The following is a 16,257-nucleotide window of genomic DNA, read 5'->3' on the forward strand; positions in this document are numbered from 1 at the left end:
CCCAAATGGTTTCTTCCTTGATGACCTTGGGGCAAAGAGCATCTAGCCCAAACAAAATGATTCACACTCCAGTCCAGCTTCCCTTCCAACTGGCGACTCGCGGGTTGACATGGGTTGTTTGAAGATGGATGCAAGTCCAATAAGATGTTCTGGGAACTTTTGATCAGGAAGCATGACATATACTATCTCATCCACAGTTGACTGTCTGCCATGGTGGGGGGAACTTGGCAGGCATTTTCGTTGTTTATGTGTGGCAGCAATGCCATGACAATGATGGGGTGCCTCCGCAGGGAGGCTCAAGTGGCGCTCACATTAGGTGCCAGGCAAAGAGCTTCCTGTTTTCTGTTTCTGTAAAGACTTTTTAATGGGCGTTAAATTGTATTTTAATTTGTCACATTTCAGATTTTGAATTATTGCCTACTGCTGCCTGATTTATACGGTGTTTCCTACTTGCATTTGATTTTATTGTATTGTACATGCTTTTATTCAAATTGTATTTATAGTGTATTTTATTCTAAACTGTCCAACTTCAACCACTGGGCAGTTTAAAACAAAAGAAAGAAAGAAAGAAAGAAAGAAAGAAAGAAAGAAAGAAAGAAAGAAAGAAAGAAAGAAAGAAAGAAAGAAAGAAAGAAAGAAAGAAAGAAAATGAGCTGCTTCCAGGAAGGCTTTGAAAGGGAGTCAGACCCTGAAAAGTGACCCTGCCGAGCCTCTCACACCAGCCAAACCTCAACTACATTCAACACAACACGCTTGATCCCTCTAAGAAATACCTTGAGCTGCTTCAGCCCAACCTGCGATGCTCAGTTAGTTCTTCTGTGGCTCCATGTGCCACGCAGTGCCAGCCCGGAGGGAGAGTTTCGGCTTGCTGCAGCTGCCCAAATCCACAAGTGGGTTTGCTTGGTCCCAAATTAAAGTGGGGTACGAAGAAGCCATTGGGAGAAAGTGGGGGGGGGCATTTGCTAGTGGGACTAATTGAAAAGAGAGTCGGGCGCTTTGTGGTTCAGTCTTTCTTCAAAACCCACCCATCAATCTAGCAGATCATGAGGACCTCCCTGTCATGAGTGCCGTTGAGCTGAAGACATCAGCGCAATGGCACACATGACAATAACGAGGAAGCAGGGGAAGGGGCTCAAGATAAACAGCCATCAGCTCACAAAGAAGAAAGAAGAAAATACAAAGGCTAAGCGGATCGCGAGGCACACCCAAGCTGTTAGCACTAGCGCAACGGAGATCGCCCAGCTGACAGCAATCACCGGATGAATAAGGAAACCGATGATGGGCGATCCCGGAGCACCAGCGGGGCCTCGCAACCCCTCACCTACCGGCAAGACAGCATGTTGGACAAAGGGGGGATGACGTAACCCTGAGTGAGGGGGCGCTGACCGGCGCGGGGTATTTAAACCCCGCACCGGCGCGCTCCTGTCACTCTCAGCTTTTTTCTACAACTGGCACTATGCGATGAATAAAACAGAGCCTGCTTCAACTGAACCAGTGTCTGTGCTTTACTCGGCGGTAGGCAGTGCATGACACTCCCACCCTTCATCGGAGAGCAGCTGTTGCGCTTTGGATGGAGGTCTCAGCCTGTGGCAGGGACCCAGCGAGACCCCTGCAACCGAACAGGAGCACGGGAGTTTAGTCAGCCATTCAGTCAAGCTATTCCGAATTAGGCTATTTGCACTGTGTGGCCTTTGGCTCAGACACTGAGAAATCAGTGAGTAAAGACGGAAACCGTTTGACGTTTCTGAAGCTTCACTGTGCCTGTACATGTCTCCTGGTGTGTACTGATTTCCCTGCTTTCCTGAAGTGTTAACTGGTGTGGATTTTTAGTTGTTCATTATGGTTGGACCGCGCCTCAGTGGAGGTGTGTGATGAACATCTTGATTTGCGTGCATGTCGGTTTCTGCACTTTGCTTCTGCTCTGGTGAAGGCCTGCCCTGGCATCTGTGGGCTATCACAAATTTTGCTTCTTTTGAAGAAAACTTACAGCTTTCTGCAGCTTCCTCCTTCCTTCTTTTTCATCTCGATCCACGATTCAAGCCAAGGGCGCTACTGGTTTTTGTGTATTTCAACTGCACCTATGCTTGCAGTTTATTTATCTTTATTTGCACAGTAAATTTAACTTTATCTTTGCCCATCAAATTTCTGTCATTAGGCTTCTGATTCTAAGATAAATAAAACTGACAGCATTTGCCCCACAAACTGAGCTACACACATAAAAAAAAACAAGGTTAACTCTCAGCAGAAAGAACCTGGAGTGTGAATGCAGCCACAGGCCGAAGTCCCACCAGAGGCGGCTTCAAATTTGCACAGAAAATGGGGTGCTCCTTTGTCTCTCCCAACCCACCTGCTACTTCGCTTGTCATAACCCAGAGCACTCGCCACCCTCCAGGCTCCCAAACGTGGGCCGGACAGAAGTCCTCCAAGTGCCCCTGGAACAGCTCTCCTTGGGCTGATGGGGCTGCCCCCAGATGGTTCAGCTCTGCTGCTCCCACAGAAAACACTGGGGCCCTTCTCTTATGCCGAAGGGCAAGACCCAGGATGGATATACATTGCAGGGACCTCAAGGCAGGTTCTGACCAAAAGTTAGAAAAAACTTGCTCACATTGAGAGTACACCAAGACCAGCACCATCGCCCAAGGGAGGTGGGGTCTCCCCTTGGCTGGGTGTCTTCCAGGGAAGGCTAAACAGCTCTGCATCTGGATTCCTACACTGAGCAGGGGCTGGACTGGATGGCCTCAAGGAGCCCTTCTAATTGCAGGATGCTCTCCATGACCCCTGCCCTTGCAGAATGTAAATCTCATCTGATTAAAGTTGTTTTGTGCAAACAAACTGCTTCCTGTTTGTTAGACCAAAGATTCATTCCAAAGAAAATCTATTTCTCCCTCCCTCCCCCACAACACAAATCCACCCCCTTGCCTTGCCTATAAATGCCCCCGTTCTCTCTGCACAAGGAGTCAAGCGTGGAGTTGCCCCTGCAGCAGCCTTGCTAGCCCAGGAGGCAGAGGACAGGTGAGTGCTGCTCTCCCACCTGTGGGGACTGGGCAAGTGAGGCGCCTGCCACAGACTCGCCCTGCGGGGCTCTCTCCACCTGAAGGCAAAGCCCAGGGTCCAGCGAGGCTGTGCAGGGGGTCCTCAGGCAGGGAGCAAGGGATCCATCTGGGGACCTCTGGGGGGGAAAGAGAGAGACCCAAAGGGGGCCTTTCTTTGGGAGCCCCCCTGGGCATTATGCAGCAGGGCAGGGTCCACTGCGACCCCACCAAAGCCATTGCATGACCAAGGAGGGAGAGACGTGGGACCAAGTGTGGGGTGCGCAGCTTGGTCCCCGGTTGGATGGGGGGTCCCCAGTCCTGAGGGCCCTCCCCCAGGCCTGGATTCCCCTTCCCCTTCCCCTTCTCCTTTGCTCTTTGCTGCTCTCTTCAGGAAAGGAAGGAAGACCATGGGGCGTTTTGCCTTCATGAGCCTCGGCTGGCTGATCCTGGCCATCTCCCTAAGTGGTGAGTTTGGGGGGGGGGGGCTCTCATGCACACCTGCGCAAAATGTCTGGAGTGGCCAGGTCTTGCATCTGAGCCCTTTCCTGATTTAGCCCCCCAGCATCCTGTTGCTGAAGTAGCTTTAATTTGCATTTGGCTGATTATGGAATTTAGACCCTGCCTTATGTGTCTGCTCCAAGATCCAGGGCTGTTTGCAAGAATGCAAAACAAATCAAAATTTATACAACCAAGATTCAGATTCCAGTTGAACATGAATGTGACCAACAGTGAAAAGCTTGGCGAAAGATACGTGCTTTTATCATTAAAAATAGAATGACCCCCCCAATCAGCACCATATCTGGCTATGGATTGCTCTCCATGGGACCCCCACAAGAGAAGACCCCTTCCCCCATACCTAAGAGCCGAGCATCTGGCGGGGGTGTCTTCTGAAGGGCCTCCCCTGGGCTGTTGGTAGCAGTGGGCAGTCCCACCAATCATCAGCCCCTGAGCCATTCAGGGCTTCAGCACTGATGGGACATCCCGGAGGCCGGTGCGGATCCTTCAGGATGGACCACATGATCCCTGTCCCTTGCACCGGTCAGCAGCCTGGCTGTGCATTCTGCGACACTGGCAATTTCAGGCACTTTCAAGGCTACCTCCACACAGAGTGCATTGCAGTAGTCTGGATGGGTTGTAACCAAAGGGTGGATAACTGTGGCTAAGTCTGACTGGCTCTACATGAATCAAAAAACTGTGGTAATACTCCACTTCTCTAATATCAGAACATGATTTGGAGACATATTATAAATCTTGTTGAAGCTAAACAATCTGATCAGTATCTGAATTGGAGATTGCTTGGGAACTTCCATGATTAATTTATGGAATTTGAATCCCTCTTTTCCACCAATGGATGCAAATGATGCCTTGACTTCCCTGATGGAAGACAGGAGGGATGGAAACATAACAAATGAGATATACTTTTGGGTATCTGAATCAATCATAGTAGCATATGTCAATGCTATTTCTCTACCTGCACCTACTCATCTAATTAATGGTCCATTATTAATTTGGCATTCTATTTCAGGTCTTTTAGCCTATGATACACAATCTTGTCCAACTGTGAATAAATCCAGATTGCTTTTCCTCTGGATGGCTTTCATTTGCTTCCATGTGCCAACCATTAGCAGGAGCTTGACAGGGAATGAGACTCTGCAACCAAAACTCAGAGTGAGAACATCATGTACAAATGTGAGCTTTTCCTGAAGCAGAGGTGCAGAGAGGGAATAAATAGCCTTCCTGGAGGTTTCTGAACAATATGATTATTTACTGCTTGTGATGACTTGCCATCAGGTTCTGTCACTGGTATTGTGGGAGTATTAGGGTCATGTCCAATATTAAATACGCATTTAAATAAAGAGTATCAACCTCTTTATTTAAAAGCATACACATCATTGAATTTCTCTCCTACATGGTTACTTCAATATTTTCCCTATTATCAGCAAAAGTCCCAATGTTTAGACTTTTGTTTCACTGATCTTTGATGGGTTAAAAATAGATTAATTTTCCTTTTCTGACAACCTGAACAAAAGGACTCTAATATGCTCTGGGCATTTTTAATCAGTAGCTTGATCAAGTTTTTAAGAAAACTGTGAATTATCTGCAGTGATTTAAAAAAATCAACTGTAGGTTTTACTTTTTAATCCTCACCTTCCAGAGAGGCCATGTGATTATTTGGGGAAATAATTCCCTGTGTAAAATTAGTTTACTGCAAGAAGCTTTACACTAATGATAGCAACGGGTGGTAGAGATATTGACCTGAGGACTGAGAGGGATGTGGGCTGATTAATATTCTCATTCTGCTGGCCATAATAGCTATAGTTAATCAGGATGATATTACACAGTTCCTTGGTAAGTAGATATTAAAATATGTGTGCGTGAGAGAGAGCTGTTGAAGGCTGGATTATACTTAAGGAGATAAGGTAGTATTAGTTTGGTGTGCCTGAATACAGTCCAGGAAAATTCCAGAGGGTGTAATAAATTTGGCATTTAAAAAATATATACTAAAAGTTGAAGTCTCCAATGGATATAATTTGCATCAGGTAACATCATTTGTTAATTTTGCTTACATAATTCTGTGCCTGCTAGTACTGGGACATGCAAGAACCACCAACATCATATTTTTTACTGTGAGTGAATGTTTTCTTTGTTTCTCAACATCCATACTGCCCTAGTGAACTGTTCCCAAATTATGGGGTGAAAAGAAGACTGTCCTCAATAAACCTATTCCCAACTCTATCAAATATTAACAATATTATATTCTCTATCTCTCTCCCACCCACACATACATACTTTTTTTCCTGAAAATAATGGAAAAAGTATCTAGAACAAAAAGTATTTTGAGCAAGTTCTAAGTTTAATGCAACCTTGAACGAATTGTCCTCTGGTGAATTCCCTCCTCTGCCAGTAGATCTTGATCAGTTTACGTATCTGTAGAGGCAGGTATCCAACTGTAGGCCACTGTGAGAACAGAGTGATGGACTAGATGGGCCAAGATTCAGTCCAGCAGGGCATTGCTTATGTTCTTATGGTTACAGTGCCATTGATTCTGGCCACCCTTTTAATTTTTCACACTACTCCAGAGCAATGTTAGGCTGGAAGGTTCTTACTTTATACTGTATAAGGTTCATATACAGAGGTTCTTACTGTATTCCTTTTTTGCCTGTCAAAAAGTTTTTGCCTGCCAATGAGTTTTGCCCACCAACTGATTGTATCTGCTTGTTTGGGGTTCCTTGCACTCACTCCCAACCCAAGGGTTAGGGTTTACCTTTGTGAATACTCATGACGAAATCACAACAAGTGTATTACACCTATGGATTATGTCCAGGGTGTTTTATTCTCACCTCTCTTTTTTGAGGGTCTCAGCTCTGTCCAATTGTGACCTTTGGTCTTCTCATTCCTCTCAAAACTTTAATCCTTCTTCCATATATTTGTTTTATAATTTGATCCAGATTACTAATGACCAAACAATCTAAACATGCTTTTTTCAGTCTGGTCACTCCCTTTTATATTCAGTCCACATTCAATCAGCACCCATTCAGTCTTCACTCTCTCTCTTCCTTTTTTATCATACACATTTCTTAAGTAATCCATTCCGACCATATTCAACAATGTTTATACTGATATATCTAACTTTCATTTCCATATAATAAATGGGGCAGAAACATGCTCTGATACATAACATTTTGTTTCTTTTGACAAATAGTAATTTCTTGCAACAGACCACATACTATCCATTACTTTTCTTTCAACATTTGCTAACTTTAAAATGTCTTCATTTTCTCATCTTCACAAGCATTTTAAAAGCATAGGAAATTATCTATTTGCTCTAAACTTTCACCAACTTGCAAATCTTAACTCAATTTTCCCTGTCAAACACAACTACCTTGGTTTTTGATATATTAATCAAAAGATCCATACACTTTTCTTGCATCAAACAATCTTTCTAACACTTTCTGCAACTCATTGGGCTTCTCTGTGACCAACAGATCATCATCTGCATACAAAAGTGCACGCATATTCACATCCCCAATTAATGCATCTCTAAGGTCACCACAAATATTGTTTACATATCCTTTTTTTTTCCATAAATGCTTTAAACAACTAAAGGCACATCATTCTTGTCTAACTTCCTGCTCATTTTTGAATCACTTGCTAAACATTCCACTTAATATCATGCATACCTTACTTCAGTTATATTCTGTTTTTATTGTATTTAAGAATCAGTCTTCAATCCCATATTTGTGTAAGACCTTCCACAGTTCAAGTTCATTCAATTTATCATATGTTTTCTCTAAATTAATGTATGTATACAGTAATAAATTTTTTTCTCAGATATACATTTCTCACTTATCTGCTGGAAAACAAAAATCTGATCTGCGCAGATACATTCTGTACTTTCCAGATAGTGCTCATTGTCACCTCTCATACCCGTTCATCAGAATTCTACTAAACGCTTTCCTAGGCATAGTTAACAAACTAACCCCCTTGTAATTTTTGCATTTATTCTTGCTACCTTCCCGTTTATATATGGGAACAATAATAGCATTCTTCCAATCATCAGGCAGAGATGCAGTCTTGACACATGTTAAACAAGTGGCACAGCCATTTTGTAAGTAACCCATATCCATATTTTAATATTTTCCCAGTTATCTATAATTGCAGCCTTACAATTTTTCGACATCCTCACAACTTTACAACTTCCTTTGCATCATATTTTTCCTTGGATATTCACATTTATAGCCATGAAAGATTGTTGGGAGGCTGGGAAAGTAAAGGCAGGGAGAGTTGATATAAACAATCAAGGAAAGTCCATTGGCAGTTTATCTTCTAAATGTCAAGAAACCTGGGAAGAAATGTTTCAAATGTTTCAGAGACCCCATTTTAATGAAATTGGTTGGTTTGTTTGTTTGTTTATATTTCAAACTTCATCACCACCCATCTCGCACGAAGCGACTCTGGGTGGTTTACAATAAAACTCACTATGAATGATGGTTAGAAATTCCTCTTATGATTTCCAAGATTCTGGATTTACCCCAAGATTTACCTTAAATTAAAGATACCTTACTGAAGGCTGTTTTGTTCTTGCTTCCTTGAACTTGCCCAGCTATGTACAGTTTGACCATAACATTATTTCAGTTCTAGTCTTCAACATATGACTATCATTGCCATATAAATCTCTAAAATACTTATGTCATCATTCCCTCACTCCAGTTTCATTCCAAAACATTACATTGCTTTTATTTGCTAATCCAGTCACTCTGCTGAAGGTTCCTTGTTTAATCTTCTTCACCTACTTCCAATATAATGTTTATATCCATCAAAATTGCTCTCCATATTCTCTGCCTCTTTTAATTGTAACTGTTCCTTGCTCTCTTGACTACATTCTTTGCAACTACCTTTATTTTCCATATACATTATATCATATCTCATCTTCATTTTTTGCAGCAATCACTCTTTTACATGTATTGTTTCCTCATCCACAGCTTCTCACTTTATCATTTCACCAATCTTCCTTTTTTGTATTTCCCATTAGGATAAATCCATAAACTTCACTGATGCTCTGCAATATAATTCTTTTCACTCTGTTCGAAGCAGCCTCAGCATTCACTTTCCATTTATTCTGTTGGGAAATTAATCCAACTTTTAATAATTTTTCACACATGGCTCACATTTTCTCTTCCTGCAGTCATTCTAATTTTGTTTCTCTTCTTCCACATCCATTTTTCTCAAAATCTGCTCTTACTGCTCTACTACAAGGCAATGGTCTGTCCTACATTCAGAATCCCTCATCACCTTTGAACCTTTCATTAATTCTCTCAATTTTTCATCATAAATAATCATGATTGATTAATTCATTTTCCATGTAACACGTGAATAGACATTTTTGGGGTTTTTGGCATTCTCTGACCTTGGTTGTTTTTTTTAGAAATGTTCATTACCAGACTAGGTAACATCAGTAGTGTGAGGGAGAGTGGGGTTTGCTGGCTGTTCATATATCATAACTTGCCCTCCCAGTCTTGACTAGGGTGTGATTTCTTCCTTGATGGTTGCTTGATTAGGATATTAATTCTTCCTTGATGGTTTATCTGGGCTGTTTCCTTCTTATCTGGGTGTTGGCTGCTAGAGAGGATGTACTCAGGACTGTTTGTTCCTTTCCTTGATTTTTGTTTGGAACTTTTAGCCATATAGATACTGTATCTTCTAAATATACAGTAAACAAATTCAAACAAAACAGTATTGACCTCTGCAGCTTATCCTAGCTTTAGTCAGTCAAGGTTTCCACATAATGCTTTTTAACAAAATAAAGCAGGAATAGACTAGGTTACTAACTTTAGTTGCATCTGTGCCATATGCAGCATTTCCTGCAGGTACTAATCAACTTGGGCATAACTTGGCTACTATACAAGCACAATCAAAGCCCAGTGTTACCTCAAGCATGTTTACACTGATCTATGCAAGCTAGGATACTTAGTCTAGCAACTACCTTCCAAACGAATGTACTGTTTCCCACATTTAATAAACCATGATTAAACAAACCACAGTTTAATGCAATGTATAAACCCAATCATAATATCAGAGGTGACCAGGCTTGGGCTCTGAATAGCCTTATCTGAATCCAGGCTTGGAAGCTCTATTCCTCAGACCAATTTCCCTGTGATCAACCCATTTGGGAGGGGTGCCTTGAACATTGCTGAGCTGACTGTGCCTGGCCAATTCGAGTTTTATTATTTTCAAAAGAGAATTTGAAGATCAAAATATCCTCTCTAACACACATTGTTAATATAAATCTCAATTCAAGAATCTGAATATGTCCACTGAGGATCTGACAAAATATTTTCAAATGAATGAAGCCTTCCACATGTTGTTGGTGTTTATTCATTCAGTCACTTATGACTCTTCATGACTTCATGGATCAGCCCACACCAGAGCTTCCTGTTGGTCGTCGCCACCCCCAGCTCCCCCAAGGTCGAATCTGTCACCTCTAGAATATCATCCATCCATCTTGCCCTTGGTCAGCCCCTCTTCCTTTTGCCCTCCACTCTCCCTAGCATCAGCATCTTCTCCAGGGTGTCCTGTCTTCTCATTATGTGGCCAAAGTATTCCTGGAGTATGGACTAGTTTGATCTTCTTGCAGTCCAAGGCACTCTCAGAATTTCCCTCCAACACCACAGTTCCAAAGCATCGATCTTCCTTCTCTCAGCCTTCCTTATGGTCCAGCTCTCGCAACCATATGTTACCATGGGGAATACCTTCCACATATCCACATTCATTTGTTAAAAAAGAATTAAAACAAGTTAACAGGAAGGAAATTCTGAAGAAAGGTTTGTGTATTCACATTCAGAGACTGACCTAGTTTGTAAAATAATCTAATGTTCCCAGTGAAAGCCCTAATATAAAAAAATGCAAAACCTGGGAAAATGTATTTTCTTGCTGATAAGAACAGTGGGAATTAATAGCTCCCACTTATGAATAAGTGGTAGTTTATGACTGTTACAGATTTCTAGTCAAACATCTAAAATTTATTTGACAAGTGGTTTGTTAGAAAGGGAAATAAAAAGAGGAAATAACAGTTTAAGATATGACACTTACAAAAATTACATCTCATGATCTATATCCATGCCAAAAGTGAAATATTTGTTGAAAAATAAACATATAATTATATTCTCAACTACACAGCCATTTCCTTTCCAATTCTTGTTCATAAAGAGTCATGTCTTTTCTTCTACTGCATTAATAGTTTTAATGCTTACAACAGCCAATAACAACCAAAGGAATTACACAACCATATCATAGAATCACTTTGTTATCATAAAATTATGGAATTGCAAGGGACCCCAAGGATCATCTAGTCCAACTTTCTGCAATGTACAGAAAACCAGTGAAGCATCTTTGAAGGTGGCCTTCTACTCTTTTCTTAAAAACCTCCAGAAGTGGAGAACCTATTACCTCTGTTGGCGGACCATTCTGCTGTTGTACAGATCTTACTATTAGGAATGTTTGTTTATACATTTAAATCCAGATAACCACAACTTATTCTCATTATTTCTGGTCCTAATACCTGTTGCAGTGGAGACCATCTTCCTTTCCTTAAATGTAAAATATATAACTTCTTAAATAATAATAGTAGATAGAAATAATTTTAAAGCCAATTTTAATATCATTCAAAAGTTGATAAAAATTAAACAAAAATATATTTCAGATTTCTTCTAAAAGCAATCCAAGTTGGGTCAGTATGAAACAGGTGGCTGATATGTACAGTATATTAGTGCAGGATACATTAAATCCTGCAAGCCTGAACAAAGGCCCATATACTTCCTTCTCTCCTCTCTTCCTTCCACATGGTTAGGAAGACCTTCTTGTCTAACTTTATTTCAGCTCTCCTAATGGTTAGCTTGTTTGTATGAACAAAGCAGGATTTTTTTTCTTGGAAGCCCCAAACCTTGGGCGTGGCCACCAGCCCCCTTCTGAACATTGCCAACCATCTTTGATTTTTAGCATGAAAGAAGGTGAAATGCGTTAAACATTTAGAGAATAATCCTATTAATCATTTAATTCATTTCAATTGGATTTAAGTTATTTATACAACAACAACAATATGTCTCATTGTTTCAAATGCTGAATCGTAGTTTGGAAGGGGCCTCTTCATGTTTGAGGCCCAGGGGAATTGCCTCTATTACACCCCTGAAGAAGAATCTCTTTCCCTGTGAGGTTTGAGTCTGATCTTGACTGTGAAAACGAAACTTATCTTGAGCCAGAAGGGGAAAATGAAACTTATTGGGAGAGAGCTGAGGAAATAGAAACTAGTAATGACTCAGCAGACTGGGAGAATTTGGAGACATGGATTGGGCAGAATCCAGAAGGAGGTTTGAATCCTCCAATTAGTGCGTGAGAGAGGAGAGCGGAGAAGCGCATGAAGCAAAAGGCAGTCCGATTGGATACAGAGGCGAAATGGCATGAAAAGGATTGCATAAAAAGGCACAAACACCAGGAGCAAACTGCCGGAGACAACCATTCTACTGTGCTTACAGCTTCAACAGGAGAATCTCACCAGGAAACGGAGCCTTGCCTGTAGCCGACATGGAATCAGTGCCAGCTTCCTCTATCGATGTGGATCTACCGTCTTTGCACCCAGATCCATCCAAGTCCAGCCTTGCATCTAGTTCTGCATCTCATCTTGCTGCTCCAGTCAAGTCCAGTCTTGCCTCCGGTACCGAGCCTCATCTTGCCATTCTAGCCAAGCCCAGTCTTGCTTTCAGTTCCAAGCTTCACCTTGCTGCTCCAGCTACGCCCAGCCTTGCCTCCAGTTCCAAGCCTTATCTTGTCACTCTAGCTAAGTGCAGCCTTGATTCCAGTTCCAATTCTTGTCTTGTCACTCCAGCAGAGTCTTGCCTAGTCTCTGTGGTCAAATCTAGCCTCGCCTCCATGCTGCGTCCTGCAATCAAACCTCAAAGTACCTTCTTGCCACACACTCTAGCCACACCTGGTCTTGCTGCTTCACTGAGAGAGTTAGCGAAGTTCTGTCTTGCTGTGTTGCCACAATCTTCTGCTACTCTTGATCTGGCAGCCTTGTCCTGTGTTCCTCCATTGCCTGGGTGGACTTGATTGAATCATATTGCCTATTAATAAGAACTCTTTTCTGTTGTAAATAGTTGGTTGTAAATAAAGAACTTCCTTTGTAATTCTGCCTGGTCGTCTCATAGTCTGAACAGGACATTCCCCTTGGCTTAAAAGAAATTTAAATTCAGTAAAGCCTCAGTGAATTAATTCAAGGTGTCTTTTGTTATGTGCTTCAGGGTGTACTTCCTTGGCCTGATACAACTGTGTGGTGGGAGAGGGCTCTTCTTAGGCAGATACAGATCTATTGCTCTGTAGGATGAAAATTGTCTTCCACAATAGGAAACATATAGCCTATTTATATCTCACAGGACACATTGCCTGATTAGGTTTACCAACTAAGCTATACAAATGTGCAATACTTAGTTTCAAAGATACTGTAATTTCTGTTACAATAATATCCTGCAGTGTCTATGCAGCAGAATGGAAATCCTTTTAAGTCCTGTGAAAGATAAATGCAAAGCTATTTTAAAGAAGTACATAGGAACAATTGTCAATGTCCATGCAGATGAAAAGAGAAATGCTAATTTTTAACCATAGCATTGTAATATCTAACTTGCATCACAGCTATATTTTACTGCATATAGCAAATTCCAGAGGGATGACCACACAATGTTATAGCAAAAATGGATCGGTTAGGTAGACCCTTAACAATTAATGTTTTAGGGCATAATCCTTTTCACAATTTATAGTGATGGCAGATTGTTTGGTTTAAAATTATGCTTGCAAGTGAACATTCATACTGATGTCAGCATAATTTAGAATAAACTCACCTAATATTGCTTTGTCCCACTACTACCAGCACAATCCTGCCAGTGAAGAGACTGAAACTCAGTAAGGAAGGTGAGAGTGAGGGGTCTTTGTAGAGAATGTTTCATCATCTGAAACATTCTCCCTTTGTGTGCAATCTTCAGCTGAGATGCTGTATGGGAGGCAGCATAATGGTGTTTTTGCACAGTTGAAGCATGTATAGGCATCATTAGTGATCTGTTAACAGTACATATGGATGTCCCCCCAGATAAACGTGAAAATGTTCTATAACTCTTTCATATCCCCCAATTTCATGCTTAATTTGTAAATACCCCTGCTCCAGAGAGGAAAATGGACAGGATGACTGATGCACCTTTCTTCCTTTCTGTTCCTGTCTGGGTTTGTTTTCTTTGCCATTGTTGTTCTTTTGTTTTGTTTTGTTTTGTTTTGTTTTTGTGTTTTTGTGTATTGTTCTTTGTTTTTAAATGCTTTAACAATTGTAAACCGCCCAGAGTCGCTGGGAGTCAGGAGGCATATTTATCAATTTAATAGATGATGGTGATGATGATGATGAGGAGGAGGAGGAGAGCCAGTTTGATGTAGTGATTAAGGCACCAGGCTAGAAACTGGGAGACCACCTTAGGCACAAAGCCGGCTGGGTGACACTGGGCCAGTCACTTTCTCTCAGTCCTAGGAAGGAAGCAATGGCAAACCACTTCTGAAAAACCTTGCAGAGAAAACTGTAGGGACTTGTCCAGGCAGTCTCTGAGACTCAGACACGGATGGATGGATGGATGGATGGATGGATGGATGGATGGATGGATGGATGGATATATATATATCAGGTGACATATGCAGCAAGCTTCTTTGATCCATCTTCCTGAGTCTGCACAAGGTGGGATCTAGATCCCAAGACTAGCATCAATCACCAATCACCAATCATCAGATCATAATAAGACAAAGTTCCATAGTACATATATGTATCTTCTAGCTGTTGAAATGCAAAGTCAGTTGCCAAAAACGCACGCTAAGTGACTTAGTTTTTATTCAGCAAATCTAAAATTATCTGAAATGGCCAGATAATTAGTATTACATTTCATGAGATAGACACAAATAGCAAGAAAAGAATGCAGCATATCCAGATACTCAGCAATTGGGGTTGCAGAATAATTTCTGTTTTCTTTGGATCATGTTTCATTCCTTCAGCGGAGACATATCCTAATATAACGATCTTCTCAAGATCAAAATGGCATTTACTTTTGTTTCATTTCAGTCTCCTTCATTAAACCTTAAAAACTGTTATTAGTCTATCAGAAAGGTTTTCAACAATTACTTCACAGATTATATTAACCATATATCAAACAATAACAGGGAAACCCCATACAGTCTAATACCTTTTCATAAGGGAGCATCTAAAAATCCAAATGGAAAATTGTAGAACCTTCTAGAATCACAGTGTGTTGTTAAGGTTGTCAAATGGTGGGATCCTGATACAATTTGACTTCCAACAACCCTTTGTGGCATTTTCATTAGCAAAAACCTCATGCACTTTGCACAATTTGGAAAATAGTGATTATTGCTGGTAAAGGATGCTTCTCCCATACCAAAGCTTTGTTTGCCATCCTCAGATCAGTACAAAGAAAAATACTGTATCTTTAGTCCAGTGTTTCTCAACCTTGGCAACTTTAAGATGTTTGGACTTCAACTCCCAGAATTCCTCAGCCAGTATGCATGCTGGCTGGGGAATTCTGGGAGTTGAAGTCCATACATCTTAAAGTTGCCAAGGTTGAAAAATACTGCTTTAGTCTCTTTTTTTGGCTCAGTCAGCCAGTTGGATATCCAATTTGCACCTTCATGCACAGCTTCCACCACAGCATATGTCTTGATTCTGTGCTGTGGACACAATGGACTCATCCATTGTAACTTTCTGAGAATATTCATTAATTTGTCCAAGCCCTTTAAACAAGAAACCACACTGTTCACCAGTTGTTTCAACTCACACTGAGAATGTGCAACAGCATTGTAACAAGAGTCAGAGCGTTCTTTCTAAAGAACATGAAGAGCAAATGTAATTTTTATAGCCAAGAAGCTCCTCACCCGCTTAAATAACATATAAAAATATTAACTACATTTTTATGCTATGGAAATTGTGTTGCAAAGTAACCCAAACATGCACGTGGGCATGGTGACCATAAGGAAATTGTTTGCAAATATTACATAACGTTTATTGCAAATACTGTAATGTCCCATGCCCTTCCAGCATCCATCATTATCTCTAGTTGCTTCCTATTAACATTCACAGTTATTTTTTCTTCAGCATCCACAAAATAAGCCACTTACTGTTGTCCTAATAGCCTTTACAAACTTGCTCCTTCCATGTGGTTGTTGGTTATGGCTATGAGATGCATCCCTGGTTTTCTTGTAGTAGGCAAAAATAATGTTCAGTTTTTTGTAGTATGAACAGATACTGTTCAGTACACTACCTTGTTTTCTGGAATGATGTCACAGAGCAATAGCAAGGAATTACATGTGATTGACTTGAACTCTGGATCAAGACATCTTAGTACACATTTTGCTGGCATTTCCATCACATTTTGCTGTGGGACATGATTAATGAAGTGCCTACGGAGATGCAACTCATTGCTGCCATTAAACAATTTTCTCTTTGAGCACTTTCATATGCTCTGGCTGTGATAATTCTTTATCCCAAGTCAGATTTCCTGCTGTAAATATTTATCATTTATTAATCTGAATTGATGATCAAAGACCAAATATGTATGTTGAAAAACAATACAGTCATCCCAGTTATAAATACCAACAAAATTGCACAAATATACACATAATAAAAGTATTGAGGTTC

Source organism: Candoia aspera, chromosome 7 (genome assembly GCF_035149785.1).
Source record: "Candoia aspera isolate rCanAsp1 chromosome 7, rCanAsp1.hap2, whole genome shotgun sequence".
In the NCBI taxonomy this organism is placed as follows: domain Eukaryota; kingdom Metazoa; phylum Chordata; class Lepidosauria; order Squamata; family Boidae; genus Candoia; species Candoia aspera.